The sequence below is a fragment of the Myxocyprinus asiaticus genome, chromosome 21, assembly GCF_019703515.2.
Source record: "Myxocyprinus asiaticus isolate MX2 ecotype Aquarium Trade chromosome 21, UBuf_Myxa_2, whole genome shotgun sequence".
Lineage (NCBI taxonomy): Eukaryota > Metazoa > Chordata > Actinopteri > Cypriniformes > Catostomidae > Myxocyprinus > Myxocyprinus asiaticus.
The window spans coordinates 39,701,975-39,714,799 of NC_059364.1; the positions used below are offsets into that span (position 1 = coordinate 39,701,975).

At 36.2% G+C, this 12,825-nt stretch overlaps 1 long non-coding RNA gene across 1 annotated transcript in view; it reads left to right on the forward strand.

Moving 5' to 3' along the window:
• Positions 1–2,397: 2,397 nt before the first annotated feature.
• The window catches only part of LOC127412417 (uncharacterized), a 61,287-nt gene continuing 50,859 nt past the window's right edge, over positions 2,398–12,825 (forward strand). The window contains exon 1 of the long non-coding RNA XR_007892419.1: positions 2,398–2,528. This is a non-coding gene — a long non-coding RNA (uncharacterized LOC127412417). The remainder of the gene's footprint in view (positions 2,529–12,825) is intronic.

A 12,825-nucleotide genomic window follows, 5' to 3' on the forward strand; every position in this document is an offset into this window, starting at 1 on the left:
CGACATTCTTTTGACATTATGGTATTCTTTAGATATGAAGACATTGCCGTTACTTTAGTAGTGTTAGAAAGCAGACATGATTAAAGGGTTGTGCAAATAGGCAGAGCAAAATGTGAGTAAGTAGACAGCCATTGAAGTGTCTTACATGCAACATTTAGTGCAACATTTTAGGGGCTAGTCAGACAAGGATCTCTGTTATAGACCAGTGTGAGGATGCCTGAGGTGGAGGAAGCTGAAATTTGCCTGTATCTCTTCACCACCATCCTCCCCTCTGAGTACTCCCACCCTCTCCCCTCCAAGGGAGGCTCAACCTTCCCGGCTGTCCTGTCGCTCATTCTCTCTCATTAATCTGTCCACAGGAACGTCCGGCTGCGCGGCAGCTTGACTGCTCATTTATTCTGTTTAGAATACCGACACCGGTGATAAATGTCCCGCAGAGCGCACATGTGCTAAAATATTCATAAATTGGAACTCTTAATTTGGGAAGGTGGAAAACCAATAAATTTAAGGAGTGGTGACAAGTCATGTTATATTTATATGAACATGTAGGCCATGGGTGAGGCATTGAGATTAATTCGCCATGCGCTTGCTGTTAACCAATCGTAATTTCCTCTTTTTGAAATAAGCATGGCGAGTGATGAGCGAGGAGCAAACAGTGTGTTAGATGCTTTAATGTGGTCTACTATGGAAACAGACCCAAAATTGGAGAATTGTTGTTGTTAATTAACAGGCCCATTAAAAGGAAGAATGTCAACCACTAGAAATCATAATGCCAAATCTGAAATCAAGCCCCTCTGATTAAATAAAGTGTGCACAGCTGTTTTATACCCCTTCCATTTCCTTTTATTCTTTGAATGCAAAAGGAACCTTAAGCACAACTTTTAGCAATATGAAAAGTCATTATTTTTTAATAAATCCAGCCATTTTTCTCTGTCCAGGGAACTGATGACAATGAAAGCAGCTGACTTTTTAAGTTACATTTAATATTTCACAGCTTAAAAGTCTACAATGCATTGTTCTTGTTTTGCCAATAAAACTTTTGCCACTATGTGGGGATATGTTGCAGGTGAGCACAGGGTGGCAGCTGCTTCCTGCGGTGTTTTCCTGCTTAGGTCAGCCTCTCCTGGAGAAGGATATGACAGAAAATAGGCCAGATGGTGCAGGAGAGAGAGGCAGAGTGGGCTGCTACTCTCAGCCTGACCAACTGTACTGTATTCAAGGTGAGTGAAAACAGTCCCCATAGGAAAGAAAAAAAAAAAAAAAAAAAAAGAAATCACAAATGTGATCTCTTTAATATCTCACTCCTCCTTGACAGCTATGAGATTAAATGGAGAGTTCATGAGATCTCAACAATATCTCAAACTGTATTTAAGATTTGTCAAGATACCAAAGTCTGCTATTAAAAGATTTAAATATAAACTTGAACGTTTCTCATCAAGTCCAAATTATCTACGCTATTCTATCAGTTTGTTCATACATCTAGTTGTGGTTAGGGGTTCAAATCGAATTAAACTGTGGCATGTAACACACCCCGCTCCATTTGTGCTATGGACACAAATGATACCTCAAATAGTGTGGATTATTGAGGTATAACTTTTTCAAAAATTGATCAGACTTAAAAAAGACTAGTCAAGTCAAGCAATTTTTATTTGTCTAGCACATTTCAGAGCAAATGTTGTTTCAAAGCAGCTTTACAGAAAATAATGCTGTAACAGAAAATGATGTTGTAATGGCTGTAATGTTTTAAAGTCCTCATTGAGCAGTTTAAATGAAAACGTGATTAAAAATCATGCTTAAAAATTATTTGTCTTTAGGCCTCTAGTGAGCATGCCAAAGGCGACTGTGGCTATATAGTATGAATATAATGCCAATATTATTTATCTATGTGTAATACAATATATGAATTAATTAAGAAAACTGAGTAGATGTTGGTGGGCAATGTTTAAAACTAAAGGATATTGATTTAACTGTAAGATGAATGATTAAGTGACTTTGAAGTCCATCCCAGAATGACTGCGGAAGTGCACGTAGATGCTGCGTCCTTTTTTATTTGGCTAATGAAGGCTTTAGTCAGCATTAATTCATTGTCAATGTATACCCTTTTAATAGAGAGTAGTCCATCCTAAGTCCAAAGTGCAGGCAGTGGCCTGTGGAGTATCCCTTGAAGTACAGAATGACCAAAGTTTAGCCATGCAAATCTATGTGGCGCAAGCTGATCTTTGACTTGTTATCCGTTAGCCAATCGGCTTGCTCATGTGACATGTTAAGCCAATCGGCTCACATGGCGTAAGCTGATTGGTTCTCTGACTTGTTATCTGACTCTGACTTGTTATCTTGTGTCTCTCTCCTTGTGTTTTATTTAAATAGTTTTTTTTGTTTTTTTGCAGTAAAGCTGGTTTCTCTGCAGCGTACTGTGAGTTTTTCTCTGAAAATGCAATTTGCTCAGGTGGTTTGCTGGGGTTTCCTTCTACCAGCTTGTACTGTAAGGTCTGCCGTGGCTATGACACATAGAACTGTGTCTTAATAAGGTAAGCCTTAGCCAACTCTGGCTGGCACACATTGCTATCTTAGGTCATTAGATTACGTAAATCCACAAATAGCTAGTTTAAGTCACTAGTTAAATAATCTTCAGGCTTTCCAAGCTCATGTACACATTATGAGCTAGGTCACTAGCGTTTAACTATTCAGCTCAGCAGGTCGAGGCACACAGAAATTTAGTGGCCTAGGCACACATAGCTAGTATGCACTCGGTACACATAGCTTTTCGGAGCAGCAGCAGTACATAAGTCTTGGTAATAGATATGCTTGTTTGGGGGGTTTGTGTTATGTGTTGTGCATTTGTACAGCTTCCCTGCTATGTTGGGGTATTGTTTATGTCTGTTTCTGCAGCAGCATGTTACACATGCTTGATGCAGCATGTCTTGTGTTTTGTCTCATTGTGCAGCAGCAGCAGCATGTCTACATGCTAACTCAGTATGTACAGCATATGTTTTCTAGCAGTAGCAAGTCTCTGTACTTGCTCTGCAGCAGCAGATGCAGCATAGCAGATCTAAGACCAATATCCAATCAATATGTCATACCCACATTCACATGCTAAATCTTTCAGAGAGTTGGCATGACTGAACTGTAGTAACCACCTACAACACCCTAGCAACAACCCAGAATACCATAGCAACTGCCTGCCAAAGCCCTAGCAAAGTCCCAGCAACTGTTTAACAACACCACAGTAAGCCACTGACAGCACCTTTGCAATATCAAACACTGAAAACCCTAGCAACCACCTAGCAATGCCCTAGCGACCACCTAGAACATCCTAGCCACCAACTAGTAATGCCCTAGAAACTGCTTAGTAACATCATAACAACATTCAACATCATGTTTCTTTACTTTTCTGAGGGAATAATTTTCTTTCAGCATCTTTATTTTGTAAGACTAATTCCATCCGTTCCTCCAAATGGCACAGCTCAACTCATATCAGATTTCGCTCTGTTTCTTTCTCTCTCCTCTTGTGATCTGTAACTTTCTTCTCTGTTCTGGCTTTGATCTAAAATTGGCCTCTGTAGAAGGCTTGTGTACAGTCATTTTCATATGGGCTTTGAACATATTGAGAGGGCTCATAGCTGCTGTCGCTTTTATCCTCTGATTCCTTTTCCCTGAGAAACCACGAGCATATGGCAAACACCCTCACTGGATTCTCAGACAACGGGAGGAACCGTATTCCGATTCCTGCATCCTGTCATCGGCGAATCCCTGGGCACTGCCCGATCCCTCCCTCCCTTGCGCATGCACAAACACACCGTCTACTCCAGACTTTGAAATGCGCCCTGCGTTTATCCTAAATCCTTAAACTGGAAGACAATGCTCTAGTCCCTCTCTCATTTCGCTTAATTTTCTTACCTTAATTTCCTTAAAAATTTACCTGCTTATACATTTTTTAAAATGTCTGGGCTTAAGAAATGAAATTTCTGTCATTATTTACTCAACATCATTTTATCCCAAACCTGTATAACATTGTTTTTACTTTGGAACACAAAAGGAGAATTTTTGAAGAATCTTCACGCTGCTCTTTTCAAAACATCAACAGTTCATAGTGACATCTGTTAAGCTCCAAGGGGGAATTTGTTTTTATTTTATTTTTTTTACTGGTGCACTATATTACATCTTATAACATCTTCTGAAGCCATATGCTAGCTTTGTGTCATGAATATATTAAATTAAACTTGTTAAAAATTATATTTTCCTCTGCTGAAGCCACTGATTCCAAACTATTCCTTTGGACATGCCTCTTTTGTATTTAGTTAAGTGGGCTTAGCAATTGAACGGGCAAAAATGGACAATCCACTACGATTCATTCTTCCTTTATCGTTGGAGCCTTGTTTGTTAATGCAGGAGAATTAAGTCACACTAATAATGATCACCATGTCTTTCAGTTGGAGAATGAGCACACTTGATTTGACAGCCACTTGATGCTATTGTCACCTCACCTGCAAAGGACAGAGAACATGAATTAAAGCCATCCCAGTCTCATAAAATAACAGATTTGACAAACTCAGCATTTGTTGGGTGGCGATCAATGCAATTTATTATCTTAATTGAATGATCTCCTTTTTTCTCTTGTAATTAATGTCAAGTGTGTCTCCTTAATGTAGGGCAATCACAGTAATTGGTATAAGAAAAAAAGGTCAAAGCTTTATTCACAATATGCTCGAATGAGAACATTGGATGCTGGACTATTTAATTGAATTGGCCAACTTTTGTGTGTTTTTATTCATGGTGCTTGGTAAGGTAAGCATCACTATTATGATTGCTTATACTTTGGGTTTGGTAATTTGATTTTGCACTGGAAAGCACCACTCACATTTTCTTCAGAAAACATACTGTAAAAACTCTACTTTTACAATGCTGTAGTTCCTTTATGGTTCATATACTGTGTTGAGTGGTTTATGCAATTTTCAATCAATACGATCAGATGTAATTAAAATGAACATATCTAATTTTGAATTAAATCAGAGTGAAAATTGCAATAATTTTTATACGGACTATAAATACTTGTTTATTGACAGATTTTTCTGATGTTTTCAACAAGATAAAACAATTAAATCTACAACGCAAAGGATCATGCATTAAGTCTCTCTAAGGATGCGTATCTTGTTCTTTCATCATAAAGATAATACATGTAGCGCTTAAACTCAGGAATTTGCAATTACCATAGATTATCACCAACACAGTGGTTTGAAGTAATTATAACAAGTCCCACATCGTCCATATAATCACCTCCCAATTTGAGCCTGTTTAAAATAGTTTTCTGCAAACACGCATTAAATGGTGCCTGTAGCTTTCCCTTGGAGGCATATCATTGAGCGGGGGAGAACACTCAGCTCAGCTTTTATTGCAAATCGGCACACTATTTGCCATAGACTTTTAGTATGTCAGGGTAGGCTTTCAAACACAGTGGAGGGCTAGGTGATGCCAGCTCTTGTTAATGCATTATTGGCAATTAGCCGGAATTAGTTTTAGAGGACTCGAGAGGGGACGGTACAATGCTGAGAGTAATCTCAGGCCACATCCACACTAATACGTTTTTGTTTGAAAACTCTGTTTTCTAACGTCGTTGTTTTCCAAAGTATGCAGTAATGGAGAGTGTTTACTAGAAGAAAACACAGTTCTAGCGTGGATGAGAGGAGTTAACAGTGAAATGAAACGTTTTCAAACAAAAACGTATTAGCGTGGACATGGACTCAATGTAATTACTGTATGATAATTTACAGTCTAGCACCTGGAACTAGTAAAAGAAACTGTGTAATTTTCTCCTTAAACTACACTGAAAAATTGACTAGTAAAATGTACTTAATTTTTCTATTTTGCAAGTTTTTGCACACGGTTTGTCTTTAATGGCATAAAATGAAGTAAAATCAACTTCACAGGATCATTTTAAAGTGAGTAAATTTAACTTAAAGATTTCAGTTAAAACAGTTACTTTTACTTACAAATCTTATGTACGTAGTACTTAAGTAAACTTAGTTAAATTGAAATGAATATTTTATTAGAACAATTTAAATTTTGAACTTTCCTCATAAGCACATGAGTAATCATGTACCACATAACATACAAAAGCCTTCCACAGGGAAGCTTAATTCATGTTAAATAGTATATCGGACAACATCACCTGGCACTGCTGTCAACAGAAACAAAATACAGAGCTGCGCACGCAGACCTGAACACTAACAATCAACAGGTAACTTTTTTTTTATTTATTTTTTTATCATGAATGGGTAATTTTGAGTAGAAAATTAACTTCAGAATGAAGTTCAAAACAAACATAACAACAACATCAACAATAAAAGGTGTAAATAAACTTGCAAAAAGTGAAACCATGAAAGCTCATTAATTATACTGGGAACATCAGCTTCAAAATGTTATGTAAAATTGACTTCTTTTATTTACCAGTGAAAGTTACTCAAATTTGCAAATAAATATGACAAGGTTTTCAACTTTAGGATTGATACAAGATGACGCATTGTACAGATAACAAACACTCATAAATAATATTTTCTTATAAGCTAGATCATTTATGTTTGAACTGTAGAATTTACTTAATATTTTCAAGTTCACGCTTTAAATTATTCAATTTTTACTTCACCACAAAATATTATTTTTTCTCTTCAGTGCAATTAAATTTAATAATCAGTGACACAGTGTCCAAACAGATGTGGAGTGATAAAGTGATCTTTTCAATATGTTAAAAACTCTTCGACGCAAGTTTGTGTCTAAACTAGCCACCGCCGCAACAAAAGGTCAACAACAAGACATTTTTTCGCTGGGTTTCTATTTTTGTGGCCTTGCGCTGGGCTGCTCCACCCTCAATGACATATAATCGATCCAAAATATCGCTCCAGACGGTGCAACAGTAGGGTTACTGTTCTGTAGATGTCACAATTTAGAATCATTTGAACTTTATTTAAAGCTGAAGTATGAAAATTCTGTGACACTAGCACCACCAAACGGAATTTCAAAAATAAACAATATTTTCAAAACCGCTTTCTGAATACACCCGCATCTGTAGTTGTTATAACAGTCAGATATTCTCACCTCCAACACATGCCATTGGTTGAGTAATGTTGTTGGGGCGAGTCTAAGCGGGTCACCCAAAACAAACACAGGAATTTTTATAGCAGCACAGAAACAGTGTTTACGGTTTTCAAGAAAATGTATCTACAAATGGCTTATTTGTCTCTGCATAGTAAGCTGGGATAGAAGAAATTACTTTAACACTAAAAAAAGTCACATATGTACTTCAGCTTTTTTTTTTTTTTTTTTTTTTTTAAAGTGACAAAATTCCAACATACCAATATGTTACTTTCATTTTTTATTTGATTATGTCATAGTAATCCCTCACGGGATGAGTAGTTAATTTCCTTATAAAATAATTAAAGTAGACAGGCTTGTACTTTTTTTCTCTTTAAATTTTGTTTAAATGAAATTTCAATAATTAAATTTTTTAATTAATCTCTGAACCGGTTGGTATGGTCCATGGCTTCGAAGAACTGTTTTGAGCAAATTCATATTTAAAAAAAAAAAAATCTTCTTGAACCAATGCTCTTGAAAAAGTGGATGTTCAAATATATTTAGATTGCACGGCGTCGCACAGCATTTTCACTTTCAGTGTGGACAGACCTATGTTAGTATCATTAATCAATAGTAAAATTAAAAATAAATGACTAAACATTTTCATTAACAGAAATAAAAATAACAAACATAATTGGAAAAACTGAAATTAACCTAAAACCACTGATCTAGATCAATGAATAAAACCAAAACTAAAAACAAATAAAAATGTTAACAATTCAGTTCAGTTTTTGATGCACAGTATGTAATAAAATTTGAAACCTTTTCAACCCACCTTCATTAAACATGAAAATGCCACTAGATAGCAAAAAAAAAAAAAATAAATAAATAAATAAACAGCCCTGAGAAATGGCATCAAACATGCTTAAATATATCAGTTAATGCATTAGATTCAGAAGCCCTAAAATACTAAAACTAAAATAAAAACTAAATATACTAAACTAAAACTAAACTAAAACTAGAAAATCTAAAACAAACAATCATGGAGTGAAAACTAAAGAAATGCGAGGACAAACTGAAAATAAAATTGTAATAACCTACATTCCTTGTCACTGGAAACATGCCGTGTCATGTCTGGTTAGGACATGGATGTAAAATGATAAAAAAATCATTAAAAAATGAAAAAAATTCTTCAATTCCTCACTTTTAGATGTCTCTCCTCCACCCACTTGGAGCAGCTGTTGGGTTATTTATATCTGAACCTGCTGATGTAAATAGGGTAGTAATTAGAGGCAGGAGCCCAGAATGCCCCTCTCTTCTACCCTACCTCCCTCCCTTCCTCTCAGGACCAGGAACAAGTGGTAGATAAACCAGAACTTGACTTCACTGAATAATTGAAGCGGTTTTTACAAGACCAACAGACCGCTATCTGACCTCATAAAGAGAGTACAAAAAAACTATTAGATCCTTGCAGGAGCTGCGGGAGAGGGATTCATCTTGGCACAAATAATACTGTGCTTGCATTTGATAGACAAGGAACAGGACAGCAATGTTGTTTGTTACTTTTGATTTAAGTTACATTTGTAGTTACAATAGTTATTTTATGGAACTGCCTTCAGAGTTTTTAATTATTCTAGAAATGATTATATTATATAGAATTTATGTTATCTAAATAAAAGTGTTTTGCAGTTATTCTATGCATTATGTCATTATAGCACCTTAACCCATATATTTACAGTATGATTAGTGGAGCTTTCCACAATTAGGGTAAAATATTAAATATACTGTATATATATTTTTAAGGAATATTCTGGGTTCAATACAAGTTAAGCTCAATCGACAGCATTTGTGGGATAATACTGATTACTACAAAAATACATTTTGATTTGTACCTACTTTTCTTTTAAAAAGCAAAAATCTGGGTTACAGTGAGGCACTTACAGTGGAAGTCAATGGGGGCCAATCCATAAATGTACAGCCACAAGATGTAAACAATATGCATGTTGTCATGTGTATTTTGTTGATTCATGTTTTTCACGTCTTTTATTTTGAAATTCTAGTTCCTGTTTCATGTCATGTGGTTCCCTTGTCATGTGATTTCATGTTTCCTTCCATGTTCATGTGTCTTGTTTTCATTGGTTGATTGTATTGTTATCTTGTTTAGAGTTCTTTGTGTTTACTGATTATCCTTGTCATGTGTTCTCCCATGTTCATGTATTTAACCCTCATGTTTTCCATTGTCCATTGTCAGGTATTGTTGTTTGTAACTTTGGTTGTGAGTTCAAGTTTATGTCAAGCCAAGTTTGTCAAGTTTATGTTTATGTTTGATTCATGTTTGTAGTTAGGGTTTTTTGGAACACATGTTGGAATAAATTTGCACTTGGGTTCTTTACACTTTCATCATCGTCTTTGTCATTGCCAGTGCCAGCAACAACTTTACACATGTTTATATGATTTAAGTGTAATAAAATTGCTTACTAACCTTTTCTGTGTAACTTTGTTAAATTGTACAGCTTTGCTGCCGTGATGATGTGGTCAACAAACTAGGGATGTAAAAATTAACTCGTTTTCTCGGTGCATCAATTACCAATCCTGCCAATTCTTCTGCATCAATCTTGAAATACGATTTCTGAATTGAGAATCATTAGTGTTGGTTAATAATCAATTTAAACTGTTTAAAATCAAATGAATCTCGATTCAACAAATTAGTGTACAATATTTTATAATTATATAAATATTAACTTAAATTAGTAACTCTCACTGAAACTTTTTCTGAGTAGCTTTCCGAGTCTTTCAAGCACCTTTTTTCATCTTCCAGATGGCCACTATCTCACAAGCAAATGACAACTAGCAATAGTGCCCTTGTTTCGAGTCAAACGGGCTCAAACCTTTTGATACAGCTGTCAGCTCGCTGTGTGGCCACTTCATGTTCTGAAATTAAGGGGAGCTTGGGGCAAAAATGGCATTAAATATCATAAAATGCTCCCAAATTTCTAAATGTAGGGACAAAAAAAAAAAAAAAAAAAGCCCTCAAAGCTCTTCTGTTTTTTATTTGTAACCTATGATATGTTCATGTAATTATAGGGTAAGATTTAATACATTCTCAGACTTAAGAATTTGTATTAATGAATTGATTAAACTGACATTTTGACATAAATGGATGACACATTTTGTTTTAAATTGTTAGAAAAAAATATGCCCTGATAAAGGTAAAAATGCCCATGAAAATCAAATACAGGGGGCATTTTCAAAAGACTTTTTATAGTGAAATATGGAATACTGTTCTAGCTATGGTCAGCTCTGAAATATTTGATTGGCACATTGTACTGTTGTACTATTATGTATTACAAGTAGACTGTATATTCAGTACTTTTATTAAATGTGTTTTCTTTCAAGTTACTTTTGGTGGCATAGTAGAATGTAGTTTGTCTTTCTTTTTCTTAAGACACAGTAGGGGAAGTATTTAAAAAATACTATAAATGCATTTAAAAAAATGCAGAATAGAATTGTTAATCAAATCAAATTTAATTGTGAATCGAATCAAACTGAATCATTTTGAATTTGCAAAAATCGTTTTTGAATCGAATCGAAAAACCTGTGAATCGTAAATCAAATCGATTACTTTCAACCCAAATATTCACACCCCTACAACAAACCGTAACTCGACTGTTAAAATTATTTAAATAACTTTACAGCTGTAAAGTTTTTAAACATTACCTGCCTGCTGATCATCTTGCTGGTTAGGACCCAGCTCTTTACATGTTTATTCATTATATTAATACCTGCCCCATCACCCAAAATATAAGTCTGGGGCAATATAAGATCGAGTGCCCAAGACCTCACAAACAAAATTCTGAACTTTTGACCAAAACTCTTGAATCTTAGTACAGGACCAAAAAACATGGGCTATGTCCCCATCCTCCAACTGGCATCGCCAGCAAGTGGAAGTATCTTTAAAGCCAAGCCTATACAATCTGGAGGGAGTCCAATGAAAACGATGCAGAATCATAAATTGAATGAGGCGCACCCTTGCATCTCTAGATGCAGACTTGACGTTTTTTTCAATCTTACCCCATTCAACATCTTCCAGTACTAAATTCAAGTCTCTCTCCCATAGCTTCTTAAGAGATGTGAAAACTCCGTCCCCTAAACTCAGAATTAGCCAGGAATAGTACACTGAAGCCTCGTGACCCTTTCCAAAATCAGTAAGCACCATCTCAAGAGCATCTGCCACTTTAGGGGGCTGCGTACTACACCCAAAGATGGTGCAAAGTAGATGGTGCAGCTGTAAGTACCAGAAGAATTGAGATCTGGGAATCCCAAACCGCTGTATAATATGTTCAAAAGATCTCAACACTCCATTTTCATACAGGTCACCCAGTGTAGAAACTCCCTTCTCAATCCATTCTGTCCAGCAGAAAGGGGACTTGTTAATGCACAATTTAGGGTTTAATCAAATACTTGCGGCAATGTTCAGGTAAATTGAACATGTGGGTAACATTTGTCCACACTAAATGCATGTGCGAGATAATGGGATGTGTCTTTACTTCTCCGGGCAGCTTGGTAGAAAGACTTTGCAATGGCAAGATAGGGGCAAGGACTTCCTGTTCAATAAAGAGCCAGGAAGGGGCTCTCTCAGGCGGAAGCGACCAGTGAGCCAAATGTCTGAGACCAAAAGCATAATAGTAATACAAAATCTTGGGGAGACCTAACCCACCTTTGTCAATTGGCCTGTGTAACATATTAAAATGCATCCGAGGATGTTTACCATTCTAGATAAAAGATTTATCAATACTATCGAATTGTTTAAAATAAAAGAGGGGAACTTCAATGGGGAGAGACTGTAGTAGGTAGTTGAATTTTGGAATATAATTAATTTTTATAACATTAACCTTTCCAGTCATAGATAAATGTAGTGAAGCCCACCTGTCCACATCACTCAAAAACATTTTTATTAAAGGGTCAAAGATAGCTCTGAATAAATCACATAAATTTGCTGGGAATAAAATACCCAAATACTTAATGCCCTGTTTGGGCCACTGAAAGGCACCCGGCTGAAAAGCCATTACCGGGCAGTACGCTGTCAGAGCCAAAGCTTCGGTTTAGACCAATTGACTCTGTATCCTGAGCTTAGAAAAACGAATTAATAATTCTATTGAGGCAAGGCATAGATCTAGTAGGGTCGGAATCGAATAATAAAATATAATCTGCGTAAAGCAAAAGTTTATGCACCATTCCTCCCGCCATCACCCCTGGAAAATCATCCTCCTTTCTTATCGCGTCTGCTAATGGTTCCAGGGCAAGCCAGAACAATAATGGGGAAAGAGGCAAACCCTGCCGGGTGCCCCTATCCAGAGTAAAATAATCTGAAATTAATCCATTTGTTTGTACCGCTGCTACCGGGTGTCTATAAAGTAACTTAATCCATCCAATAAAAGTATTCACGAACCCGTGTATTTCCAAAATCTTAAAAAGATAATCCCATTCTACCATATCAAATGCTTTTTCGCTGTCAAGTGAGATGGCAGCGACCGGAGTCTGATCATTCGCCACTGACCACATGAAATTGATGAAACGCCTTATGTTATCAGAAGAGCTGCGGCCCTGAATGAACTCCACCTGATCTGTATGTATAAGAGATGTCATAACTTTACTTAAACGGTTAATTTTAGCGTCTAGCTGGATCAGGGAAATTGGACGGTAACTTGCTTGGATCTTTGTCCTTTTTAAGAATCAGACTGATCCGGGCTTATGTCATGG